Raw genomic sequence first — 13,397 nt, 5'->3', positions numbered from 1 at the left:
AGTCATCTGCATGAGACCTAACTGTTAGTCTTCTCAGGTACTGATAGGTATGACCTGCTGGACTCAGCTGAATTAACTTATTCAGTTGCATTTGCCAACATTTGAAATAATGACAAATTTTAATACTCGTGAATAATGCAAGATTTAATACATACAATTAAATCAGGGCCTTTTTCAGCATATAATGACGTTGAGTTGATCTCTACAATTTTAGATACCTTTAACCCATACACCTCCTAAGAACATGATTTTTGAGGGGTATATTTAAAGGGAACCTGTCACCCCCCCAGGGCGTTTTTAAGTAAAAGAGCCACTTTCAGCAGCACTAAGGCTGCATTCTGTGAAGGTGGCTCTTCTGTTTCTGACCTCTAGTAACGCCAAAATATTGACTTTTATAACCAGGTCCCCATACCTGTATTGTGTCCTACAGGTATGGTATCCATCATGCCCCTGTCTTGCGTCTGTGCGCCGTCTCCTAGCCATCCATCATGCCCCTGTATTGTGTTTGGGTGCCGCCTCCCATACGTCCATCATGCCCCTGTGCACCGCCTCCTCCTCCTGTGTTGTATGCCGGCGCCTGCGCTATGACAACAATTCTCGGGCATGCGCAATGCGCGCTGCTTGGGTACTGACATCAGGCCATCAAGCCTGCGTGTTTTGGAGACCCCTGATCCCACCCCGTAGTTTGTTATGAAGTATTCACACTGCGGGGCTGGGAATCGGGGGACTCCAAAACACTCAGGCTTGATAGCCTGATGTCAGTTCTCGGACTGCACGCACTGCTCATGCCTGAGAACTATTGTCACAGTGCAGGCGCCGGCACACAACACAGGTGGAGGCGGCGGTGCACAGGGGCATGATGGACGGATGGAAGGCGGTGCCCAGATGCAAGACAGGGGCATGATGGACGGATGGGAGGTGGTGCCCAGACACAAGAAAGGGGCATGATGGACAGATGGGAGGTGGTGCACAGATGCAAGACAGGGGCATGATGGATGACTTGGAGGCGGCGCCTAGACGCAAGACAGGGGCATGATGGACAGCTGGGAGGCGGCTGATACAGGGGGACACACCATACCTATGGGATGCAATACAGGTATGGGGACAAAGTTATAAAAGTCAATATTTCGGCGTTACTAGGGGTCAAGATCACTGCACCCAGAGAGCTCGTTACTCCAGCTTGGTCACTGCAGATGCTCTAACACCGACAGTCAGCTGATGCATCAGGTGACCTTTAAAAGGATGGTGGGAGTGGTCACCACTAGAGATGAGCGACTTTGCCTTTTTTAGGGTCGAGTCGGGTTTCATGAAACCCAACTTTCTCAAATGTCGAGTTGAACGAAATCAGCCGACTATCGTGAAAAGTCGAAGGTCCGACTGAAACATGAAACCCAATGCAAGTCAATGGGGAAGCAAAGTCGGCAGGGAGTGGAGGACAGTAAACACACCTACGTGCCGGACCGCTTTTTTAAAGTGCGCAAAAACTCTCTCTCTCTCCCCGGATGCTGCACATGTCATCTCGTTGCCCACAGTGTACGTCCTTGCTCAGTGACTGAAAAAAGTACACGTGCAAGCATTCTGGGAAATCCGACTTTGGCGCTCGGGTCGGCGACCGCATGACCGACCCCACGCTATGGTTGGGTTTCGCTCGGCGAAACCTGACTTTAACGAAAGTCGGTGACTTTTGAATTTGACCGACCCATTTCGCTCAACTCTAGTCACCACCCACATCAGCTGACCCAGCAGCAATGCCATTACACCTGCTTGCCAGCGGGGAAAAACTGACATTTAACCCTCGTTGGCCTGAAGGGAATAAAGTTTTAACTTAGTGGAGCCAGAGCTGCCACAAATCCAAAAATGGATTGTGACAGTACCCCCCTTTCAATGAGGGGCCTCTGGACCCTCAACACCAGACCTCACCAGAAAGCAACATACGGTGAGGAAGCCTCGAACCACCAGAGTTCACCTCCACAGTCACCTGACCCTCAGGTTTATGGCAAACGCAGCCTGATGGAGGTGATAATAATGTAGGCTCTGGAGGTGCTACAAATCTCCAGAGCGCCGACCTGTGGAATGTGTTGTGTACATGCATTACTAGGGATAACTCCAGCTGGAAAGTCCCCGGGTCGAGAATGGCAGACACCCAATACAGCCCGATCACCCTAGAATTCCAGGTCCCAGTAGCACACTTCCACCTGATGTTTTTGGTGGACACCCACATGTACTCGTTCACACACCGGTCCGGACGGTAACGTTTATTGCCATGCATGCGTTTGCCACAAGATGGTGAACTCTTTGAGGAACCAACAACAGAGGGATCCCCCTGTGTCACCACACTCACACCCCCACTATGCACAGAGGGAACCACCACCCTCCCCTGACCCCTCCTCCTAAGAGGACTCCGACACTCAGAGTTAGTTTGTGGTGAGGGTTGTGTCTTGCCCCTACTCCCTGGCAGCACCTCTGCTGCCCCCACCGGAGAAGAAGGGGTAGATTGTAGAAAGACAGCAGAGATTGTAGCTCCCGAGCAACAGTCCTTACACGACTGGTCCCAGCTGATTACTTCCCTGGACCGCCAATCTATGACAGGGTTGTGTTTCTTCAACCAAGGGATGCCTAAAACGATGGGACTTGGCATTCCCTCCAAGATGTAGCACGACAGGGACTCTTCATGACGAATCCCTATAAGCAGGTGTATATCATCTACGACTTGGGTCACCCTCCCCTGGCTGAGTGGGACAGAGTCAATGGCCTGGAAGCTTAGGGGTTTTGCTACCGTCATACTCCTCAGGCCATTGGTCTGGACAAAGTAAGCATCCACCAAATTGACTCCTGCTCCACTGTCCACATGCACTGGTATAGTCTCAGTCACCCCACCAACCACCACTTCAGCAGGGATGGTGCACTGAGATGAGAAGATGGAGGAAATATACACACCCTGGTCACCACCCTCCACACGACCAGGGGGATGCGGCTTTTTAGATGGTGCAGGTACTTTGGCGCGAGCTGGGCAGACATTGATAAAATGACCGGTCTGCCCACAGAAAAAGCATGCCCCCACACCACGGCGAACCGCAGGCAACCCCGTTTGAGAAGCAACTCCTCCCACCTGCATGGGTTCATCCGTCAGCACCGGTGTGTCCTCCTCCCTAGCAAGGACAACAGGGGGCACATTTGGTGTATGCCTCTTCCTGAGGCATCTATCCACCCGGATAACAAGGGGCATGGTAATTTCCAATGATATGGGAGCAGCGTACTGCACCAGAGTATCTTGCAACCTAGGAGACAGACTCTGACAAAAATGGCTCCTAAGGGCAGGGTCATTCCACTGCGTGTCAGTGGCCCATCTCCTGAACACTGAGTAGTACTTCTCAGCCGGCCCCCCTGCTTTATTTTGCAAAGTCAGGATTCCGCCAGGGAGACACCATCAGGATCCCCATACACTAGCACCAGTGCCGCTAAAAACTCGACCACCGACCGCAAAGATGGTGACTCGGTCGGCAGGGAGCAGGCCCAAGATTGGTGATCACACTTAAGAAGGGAGACTATGATTCGCACATGCTGTTCCTCACTCCCTGATGAACGAGGGCAAAGCCTGAAGTACAGCTTGCAAGCTTCTTTAAATACCAAAAACTTCTCTCTCCCTCCAGAAAACCAGTCAGGGAGAGATATCTTGGGTTCCAGTAGAGCCTGCAACTGAGCTGAGGCCCAGATCCCCGTCAACTGCTGAAGCTGCTGAGTCAACTGACCCCGCAGCTCCTTAACCTCATCAGAGAGGGTATGGATCAGCTGGACAAAGGCCTGCAATTAAGCCATGGCTCACCGGGAAAAATGTGACGGTCGGTGTTAATGTCATGAGATGACTTCACCCAACGGATGGTCGGTCAGCTAACGGCACCATTCACATACAACGGGGATGTATAGGTGATGGGAAGGCCCTACCAATAGGGATGGTCAACACCTGATCTCCAACCTGAGACTGTCCCTACACTCACCTAATGCCCCATGCGGGGACTTCCTATCGCCGCCGTCAGGATGCCTTGTCCCTAATTGTCATCTAGTGCTGCCCTGGCTAGTGCAGTGGCCGGCAAGGAGCAGTAGCCTCACCTCTGTAGGTAATAAACACAGGGGGAAGTGACAGACACCAAAGGGACAAGGTAACAAAAACACAACACTTAGCTCTTCTCTGCTGCAAAACACTGCACAGCAGGATAAAGGCACCAGATAAGCGAACTCAGCAGAAGCATCACTGCACCCAGAGAGCTCCTTACTCCAACTTGGTCATTGCATTGCAGATTGCTCTAACACCGACAGTCAGCTGATACATCAGGTGACCTTTTAAAGGATGGCTGAAAACTATGCCCTAAGAGGAATGCTTAAAGTATCTGGGAATGTTTAGCTTGAAAAAAAAGCCTAAGAGGATACATAATAGTTGTCTACAAATATCTGAAAGGATGTCATAGTATGGAGGGATCATCCTTATTCTCATTTGCACATGGAAACATGAAAAGCAATGGATTGAAACTGAGGGGAAATATACAGGTTAGATATTAGAAAAAAACATTGACAATGAGGGTGATCAATGAGTTCTCCTTCAATGGAAGTCTTCAAACAGAGATTGGATAGACACCTGTTTGAAATGGTTTAGTGAATCCTGCATTGAGCAGGGGATTGGACACGATGATCCTGGAGGTCCCTTCTAACTTTAACATTCTATGATTCTATTCTATGACCATACCAGAGAGCATTCATTATGGGTGGAAGAAATGCGATTCCAGCAGCTAAATAGGAAAGAGTTCCTTACAGTTAGGGCAGTCAGATTGTGGCATGCCCTACCATAAGAGGTAGTAATGGCAGACACTATAACAGCTTTCAAAAAAGGTCTGCATGATTTCCTCAGTACACATAACATTTTGGGTTATAGTTAATTTAGTGACAAAATGTACAATTGGTGGAGAAAGGTTGAACTTGATGAACCTAGGTCTTTTCTCAACCTACTTAACTATGGAAGTAATATGCAAATAACTAGTTTATGGAAGGACAGTAATAAAAATATATATCTCCCCACAATTGAATAATAAACCACAGCACAGCACGCACACCTTGGACTATCCCAAAACAGCTTGGAGATGCCTCTTTCAAGCTGATTTGTTTGAAACCTGCGCATCTTAGGTAATAATTAGAATATGATCAGAAAGGAGTGCTGCACCTGAAAGATTAGACTATATGTGCTACATATACAGTATGTATATAAATCATTAATGGAAACACATTTATGGGACATTTCTAAATATATATTGAATTATTTTGGCAAATTTCTTGAATTTTAGCTGTACTCACAGCTGCCACATAGCCAGCCCATACCATCGTCAATCTACATTATTTATTGCAGACAGGTTTATTAGCACCATGTCAATGGAAAGCTCAATGGGCTGAAAACCATTGGTTCACTTGCATTTGAAACAACCATGTACTGATATGATTATCAGAGAAATGGCACAATAACACGGCCATAGTTCATGTTGGCAGTAAATGTATGTGTTTCCTAAACCATGGACAAGACCTATACAACCATAGTTTATAGCCTTAGCTCAGCAGTCCGTAAAAGAAATGAGTTATTTCTCATACATCTCTGTCCTAACATAGAATGGCTTCTTGAGATCAATAGCATCGCGCTTGCTGAACAGAACAACCTTCTAATATCTAGAGTTATATTCAGCCCTGGATGTTAAAGAACATAACCTAGAAAAAGAATAATTAGCAGACAGCAATAATTCTGCATGGCATCAAATATACAAGCATCAATGACAAATAACGCTTTGTAAAAACGTTAACATCTCTGACCTTTTGTGTTCAAAGTTCTAAATACCATCCTAGACCTACAATAGGAATGAAACTCTGACATGCATCTTAGAAATCAAATTAAGGTAAATAAAATTCATATTGAAAATTGGCTGGACTGGGCGGATTCAAACAAATTGTGATTTACTTTGAATGAAGCGCCAAAGAGTTCTCCACCGCTTGACGTAATGCAGAAAACTTCATCAGTCGCAGAAAGCTCACATGACCTTAGCCGCAGCTGAGCAGGCATTTCATCCATCTATTCCATCACATGGTATAGCACAGCCAAACATGAGGAGCAATTATAGCCTGTAATAAAGTAGAGGCAGGGAATGCAGCAGCTATTTCGTGTAAATCTGGATTGTGAGGGGACATCACAGCTTGCAGCTTAACAATAGAGAGAAGTTATAAAATGGTGAAGAAATACTACAGATTGGTGTATGTTGTACAACAGCAAAAGTGAAGAAGATTTGTGTGGTTTGTGAAGAAAAGAGAAGAATACAAAGATTTAGTTGATGGAGAGGGAGTTAGAGAAGTAGGAGAGCTGGGAGCAGCAGTGATTTATGACAACTGTGATTGATCCGCATCAGGCAGATTCTTCAATTACATATTACGTGTTCATTTTCATACAGAAACAAACAAGTCAACAATATTTCTGAACGAAGAAAAGCAAAATCCACTGCATATCAGTGTTACAAGGTGTAACTTTAAGATTGCAAATGCCACACCGACATTGCAACCAGATGCCGCTGTTATTTTCTGGAGGTGTATCTAGCTGTCAGAACTTGAACACCGCTGCTCTTGTGTGTAGGGAAGTGGACTGACCTATGGACCTGTCTGCAGCAGGAGGGTAAATGTACAACGTGCTTGACGTGGACTGCTGTATATGAAGGTGGGAGACAGCTGGAGATAGTAAAGGATGGTGAAGTACTGGGTTTGGCCACTAGGGGGAGACCAAGGACAGCAGAAACAGAAGGGGGTGTAATACTGTAGTTTGGCCACAAGATGGCAGCAGAGAGCAGTGAGGACAGGGCTTAACATAAGCTTAAAGGGGTTGTCCGGGCTTTTCACATAATCTCAGTACATATCTGGGCTGCAGAATTATGACAATAAGTAATTTACTTTCTGTCACTAGTTTGGACGGTTTTCTAGATATTCTGAACAGAACGCCCAAGGGGGGGGTGTTATGGCATTGAAATGAGAACTAGTCGTAACCTCCTACTCTACTCCAAACATGCCCTCTATAGCAACAACCCCACTCTCCATAGCAACAGGCCCTCCCCGTCCACATGAAGAAGCTCTCATCACACAGTAACAAATTCTCCCCCTCTAGCAGCCTCTTCTCTTGTGGCCACAAGCAGTATATACAGCACAGACCAAAAGTTTGGACACACCTTCTCATTCAAGGAGTTTTCTTTATTTTCATGAATATGAAAATTGTAGATTCACTCTGAAGGCATCAAAACTATGAATTACCACATGTGGAATTATATAATTAACAAAAAAGTGTGAAATAACTGAAAATATGTCTTATATTCTAGGTTCTTCAAAGTAGCCACCTATTGCTTTAATTACTGCTTTGCACACTCTCGGCATTCTCTTGATGAGCTTCAAGAGGAAGTCACCGGAAATGGTTTTCACTTCACAGGTGTGCCTTGTCAGGTTTAATAAGTGGGATTTCTTGCTTTATAAATGGGGTTGGGACCATCAGTTGTGTTGTGCAGAAGTCTGGTGGATACACAGCTAAACTGACACAGTCCAAGCTTTTGGTCTGTACTATATATATATATACATATACAGTCATATGTTAAAGTTTGGGCACCCCTATTAATGTTAACCTTTTTTCTTTATAACAATTTTGTTTTTTGCAACAGCTATTTCAGTTTCATATATCTAATAACTGATGGACTCAGTTATATTTCTGGATGATTCAAATGAGGTTTATTGTACTAACAGAAAATGTGCAATCTGCATTTAAACAAAATTTGACCAGTGCAAAAGTATGGGCACCCTTATCATTTTCTTGATTTGAACACTCCTAACTACTTTTTACTGACTTCCTGAAGCACTAAATTGGTTTTGTAACCTCATTGAGCTTTGAACTTCATTGCCAGGTGTATCAAATCATGAGAAAAGGTATTTAAGGTGGCCACTTGCAAGTAGTTCTCCTATTTGATTCTCCTATGAAGAGTGGCATCATGGGCTCCTCAAAACAACTCTCAAATGATCTGAAAACAAAGATTATTCAACATAGCTTTTCAGGGGAAGGATACAAAAAGTTGTCTCAGAGATTTAACCTGTCAGTTTCCACTGTGAGAAACATAGTAAGGAAATGGAAGAACACAGGTACAGTTCTTGTTAAGCCCAGAAGTGACAGGCCAAGAAAAATATCAGAAAGGCAGAGAATAAGAATGGTGAGAACAGTCAAGGACAATCCACAGACCACCTCCAAAGACCTGCAGCATCATCTTGCTGCAGATGGTGTCACTGTGCATCGGTCAACAATACAGCGCACTTTGCACAAGGAGAAGCTGTATGGGAGAGTGATGCGAAAGAAGCCGTTTCTGCAAGCACGCCACAAACAGAGTCGCCTGAGGTACGCAAAAGCATATTTGGACAAGCCAGTTACATTTTGGAAGAAGGTCCTGTGGACTGATGAAACAAAGATTGAGTTGTTTGGTCATACAAAAAGGCGTTATGCATGGAGGCTAAAAAACACAGCATTCCAAGAAAAACACTTGCTACCCACAGTAAAATTTGGTGGAGGTTCCATCATGCTTTGGGGCTGTTTGGCCAATGCCGGCACCGGGAATCTTGTTAAAGTTGAGGGTCGCATGGATTCAACTCAGTATCAGCAGGTTCTTGACAATAATGTGCAAGAATCAGTGACGAAGTTGAAGTTACGCAGGGGAGGGATGGATATTTCAGCAAGACAATGATCCAAAACACCGCTCCAAATCTACTCAGGCATTCATGCAGAGGAACAATTACAATGTTCTGGAATGGCCATCCCAGTCTCCAGACCTGAATATCATTGAACATCTGTGGGATGATTTGAAGCGGGCTGTCCATGCTCGGCGACCATCAAACTTAACTGAACTGGAATTGTTTTGTAAACAGGAATGGTCACAAATACCTTCATCCAGGATCCAGGAACTCATTAATAGCTACAGGAAGCGACTAGAGGCTGTTATTTTTGCAAAAGGAGGATCTACGAAATATTAATGTCACTTTTATGTTGAGGTGTCCATACTTTTGCACTGGTCAAATTTTGTTTAAATGCAGATTGCACATTTTCTGTTAGTACAATAAACCTCATTTGAATCCACAAATATAACTGAGTCCATCAGTTATTAGATATATGAAACTGAAATAGCTGTTGCAAAAACCAAAATTGTTATAAAGAAAAAAGGTTATCATTAATAGGGGTGCCCAAACTTTAACATATGACTGTGTATATATATATATATATATATATATATATATATATATATATATATATATATATACTGCTCAACAAAAAAGGGAGCCCATAAACCACAGGATATATCTCCAACTGAATCAAACTTCTCTGAAATCAAACTGTCCACTTAGGAGGCAGCACTGATTGACAATCAGTGTCACATGCTGTTGTGCAAATGGAATAGACAACAGATGGAAATTATTGGCAATTATCAAGACACCCTCAATAAAGGAGTGGTTCTGCAGGTGGGGCCACAGACCACATCTCAGTACCAATGCTTTCTGGCTGATGTTTTGGTCACTTTTGAATGTTGGTTGTGCTTTCACACTCACGGTAGCATGAGACGGACTCTACAACCCACACAAGTGGCCCAGGTAGTGCAGCTCACCCAGGATGGCACATCAATGCGAGCTGTGGCAAGAAGGTTTGCTGTGTCTGTCAGCGTAGTGTCCAGAGGCTGTAGACGCTACCAGGAGACAGGCCAGTACACCAAGAGACCTGGAGGGGGCCGTAGGATGGCAACAACCCAGCAGCAGGACAACTACCTCAGCCTTTGTGCAAGGAGGAACAGGAGGAGCACTGCCAGAGCCCTGCAAAATGACCTCCAGCAGGCCACAAGTGTGCATGTGTCTGCACAAACTGTTAGAAACCGACTCCATGAGGACGGTCTGAGGGCCCGACGTCCACAGATGGGGGTTGTGCTCACAGCCTAACACCGTGCGGCCCTCCAAAGATATGCCACCCCACACCATTACTGACCCACTGCCAAACCGGTCATGCTGAAGGATGTTGCAGGCAGCAGATCGCTCTCCACGGCGTCCCCAGACTCTGTCACATGTGCTCAGTGTGAACCTGCTTTCATCTGTGAAGAGCACAGGGCGCCAGTGTAGAATTTGCCAATCCTGGTGTTTCGTGGAAAATGCCAAGCGTCCTGCACGGTTAGTAAATACATGGAAATAGAGAAAAAGAATAAGTAAAAGGCTGTGTTCCCACGTTGCGTTTTTTAAGCATTTCCGCAGAGGCAAGGCCACCGTGGAAATGCTTAAAAAATGCTAGTTAACCCCTTTCTGACATCAGACGTACTATCCCGTCCATGGGCCCCTATGCCCATGGACGGGATAGTACGTCTACCGCGATCAGCGGCGCCCACGTGGTGAGCGCCGCTGATCGCGGCCAGGTGTCAGCTGATTATCACAGCTGACACCCGGCACAATGTGTCAGGGGCGGTCACGGACCGCCCCCGACACGTTAACCCCTTGCATCAAACACGATCGCGGTGTACCGGGGTTAAAGGGAAGCATCGGCAGGGAGGGGGCTCCCTCCGTGCTTCCCTGAGCCCCCCACGGCAGCGCAATGTGCAGCGCTGCTGCGGGGGGGCTCCTTTCCTGCAGGCCACCGAATCCAAGATGGCGACAGGGGCCTGCAGGAAGCTGACTTCCTCAGTGCCTGCAAAGCGCAGGCAAAAGGAAGTCTTCTTCAATGCCTGTGACAGATTGCTGATCTGTCACAGTGATCTGTGATGTGACAGATCAGCGATCTGTCACAGGACAGTGATGTCCCACCTGGGACTATTTAATAAAGTTAAAAAAAAATAAAAAAAAGTGTTAAAATAATTAAAAAAAAAATCGCCAAATAAATTAGAAAAAAAAAAAATATTCCCCCCAAATAAATCCATTTTTTGGAAATAAAAAAAACCAAAACAATAAAAGTACACATATTAGGTATCGCCGCGTCCGTAACGACCCGCCCTATAAAACTGTCCCATTAGTTAACCCCTTTAGCGAACCCCTTAAAAAATAAAAATAAAAAACGAAGCAAAAAATAATGATTTATTATCATACCGCCAAACAAAAAGTGTAATAACGCGCGATCAAAAAGACGCATATAAATATCCATGGTACCGCTGAAAACGTCATCTTGTCCCACAAAAAACGAGCCATGACACAGCATCATCAGTGAAAAAATAAAAAAGTTATAGCTCACAGAATAAAGCGATGCAAAAATAATTATTTTTTATATAAAATAGTTTTCATTGCATAAAACCGACAAAACATAAAAAATGACCTAAATGAGGTATCGCTGTAACCGTACTGACCCGAAGAATAAATCCGCTTTATCAATTTTACCGCACGCGGAACAGTGTAAACGCACTCCCCCAAAAGAAATTAATGAAACGCTGGTTTTTGTTCATTCTGCGTCCCAAAAATCGGAATAAAAAGCGATCAAAAAATGTCACGTGCCCGAAAATGGTACCAATAAAAACGTCAACTCGTCCCGCAAAAAATAAGACCTCACATGACTCAGTGGGTCAAAATACGGAAAAATTATAGCTCTCAATATGTGGTGATGCAAAAACTATTTTTACAATAAAAAGCGTCTTTTAGCGTGCGACAGCTGCCAAACATAAAAACCACCATAAATAGTAAATCAAACCCCCCATTATCACCCCCTTAGTTAGGGAAAAATAATAAAATAAAAAAAAATGTATTTATTTCCATTTTTCCATTAGGGTTAGGGTTAGGGCTAGGGTTAGGGCTAGGGTTAGGGTTAAGGTTAGGGCTAGGGTTAGGGTTAGGGTTAGGGCTGAGATTAGGGTTAGGGGTGTGTTGGGGTTCGGGTTGGAGTTAGAATTGGGGGTTTCCACTGTTTGGGCACATCAGGGGCTCTCCAAATGCAACACTGCGTCTGATCTGAATTCCAGCCAATTCTGAGTTGAAAAAGTCAAATGGTGCTCCTTCCCTTTCAAGCTCTGCCATGTGCCCAAACAGTGTTTTACCCCCACATGTAGGGTATCAGCCTACTCAGGACAAATTGCAAAACAATTTTTGGGGCCTAATTTCTCCTGTTACCCTTAGGAAAATAAAAAATTGGGGGCAAAAATATCATTTTTGTGGAAAAAAATGATTTTTTTATTTTCACGTCCGAGCGTTATAAACTTCTGTGAAGCACTTGGGGGTTCAAAGTGCTCACCACACATCTAGATAAGTTCCGTGGGGGGTCTAGTTTCCAAAATGGGGTCACTTGTGGGGAGTTTCAATAGTTTAGGTACATCAGGGGTTCTCCAAACGCACATGACACCCGCAGACCATTCCATCAATGTCTGCATTCCAAAACGTCACTGCTTCCCTTCCGAGCCCCGACGTGTGTCCATACAGTAGTTTTCTCCCACATATGGGGTGTCAGTGTACTCATGACAAATTGGACAACAACTTTTGGGGTTCAATTTCTCCTGTTACCCTTGGGAAAATAAAAAAATTGGGGACTAATTGATCATGTTTGTGGAAAAAATACGATTTTTTTATTTTCATGCCCTGGCATTATAAACTTCTGTGAAGCCCTTGGGGGTTCAAAGTGCTCACCTCACATCTAGATAAGTTCCTTAGGGGGTCTAGTTTTCAAAATGGGGTCATTTGTGGGGGGTTTCCACTGTTTAGGTACATTAGGGGCTCTCCAAAGGCAGCATGACACCCGCAGACCATTCCATCAATGTCTGCATTCCAAAACGTCACTGCTTCCCTTCCGAGCCCCGACGTGTGTCCATACAGTAGTTTTCTCCCACATATGGGGTGTCAGTGTACTCTGGACAAATTGGACAACAACTTTTGGGGTCCAATTTCTCCTGTTACCCTTGGGAAAATGAAAAAATTGGGGACTAATTGATCATGTTTGTGGAAAAAATACGATTTTTTTATTTTCATGCCCGGGCATTATAAACTTCTGTGAAGCCCTTGGGGGTTCAAAGTGCTCACCACACATCTAGATAAGTTCCTTAGGGGGTCTCGTTTCCAAAATGGGGTCATTTGTGGGGTGTTTCCACTGTTTAGGTACATTAGGGGCTCTCCAAAGGCAACATGACACCCGCAGAACATTCCCTCAAAGTCTGCATTCCATCACTGCTTCCCTTCCGAGCCCCGACGTGTGTCGATACAGTAGTTCTCTCCCACATGTGGGGCGTCAGCGTACTCAGGACAAATTGGACAACAACTTTCGGGGTTCAATTTCTCCTGTTACCCTTGGGAAAATAAAAAAATTGGGGACTAATTGATCATGTTTGAGGAAAAAATACGAATTTTTTATTTTCACGCCCGGGCGT

The sequence above is a fragment of the Dendrobates tinctorius genome, unplaced genomic scaffold (assembly GCF_039654945.1).
Source record: "Dendrobates tinctorius isolate UK_male_01 unplaced genomic scaffold, ASM3965494v1 ptg000103l, whole genome shotgun sequence".
NCBI lineage: Eukaryota > Metazoa > Chordata > Amphibia > Anura > Dendrobatidae > Dendrobates > Dendrobates tinctorius.
The sequence above is the reverse complement of the archived record's forward strand: the minus strand, read 5'-3'. Positions refer to the sequence as shown.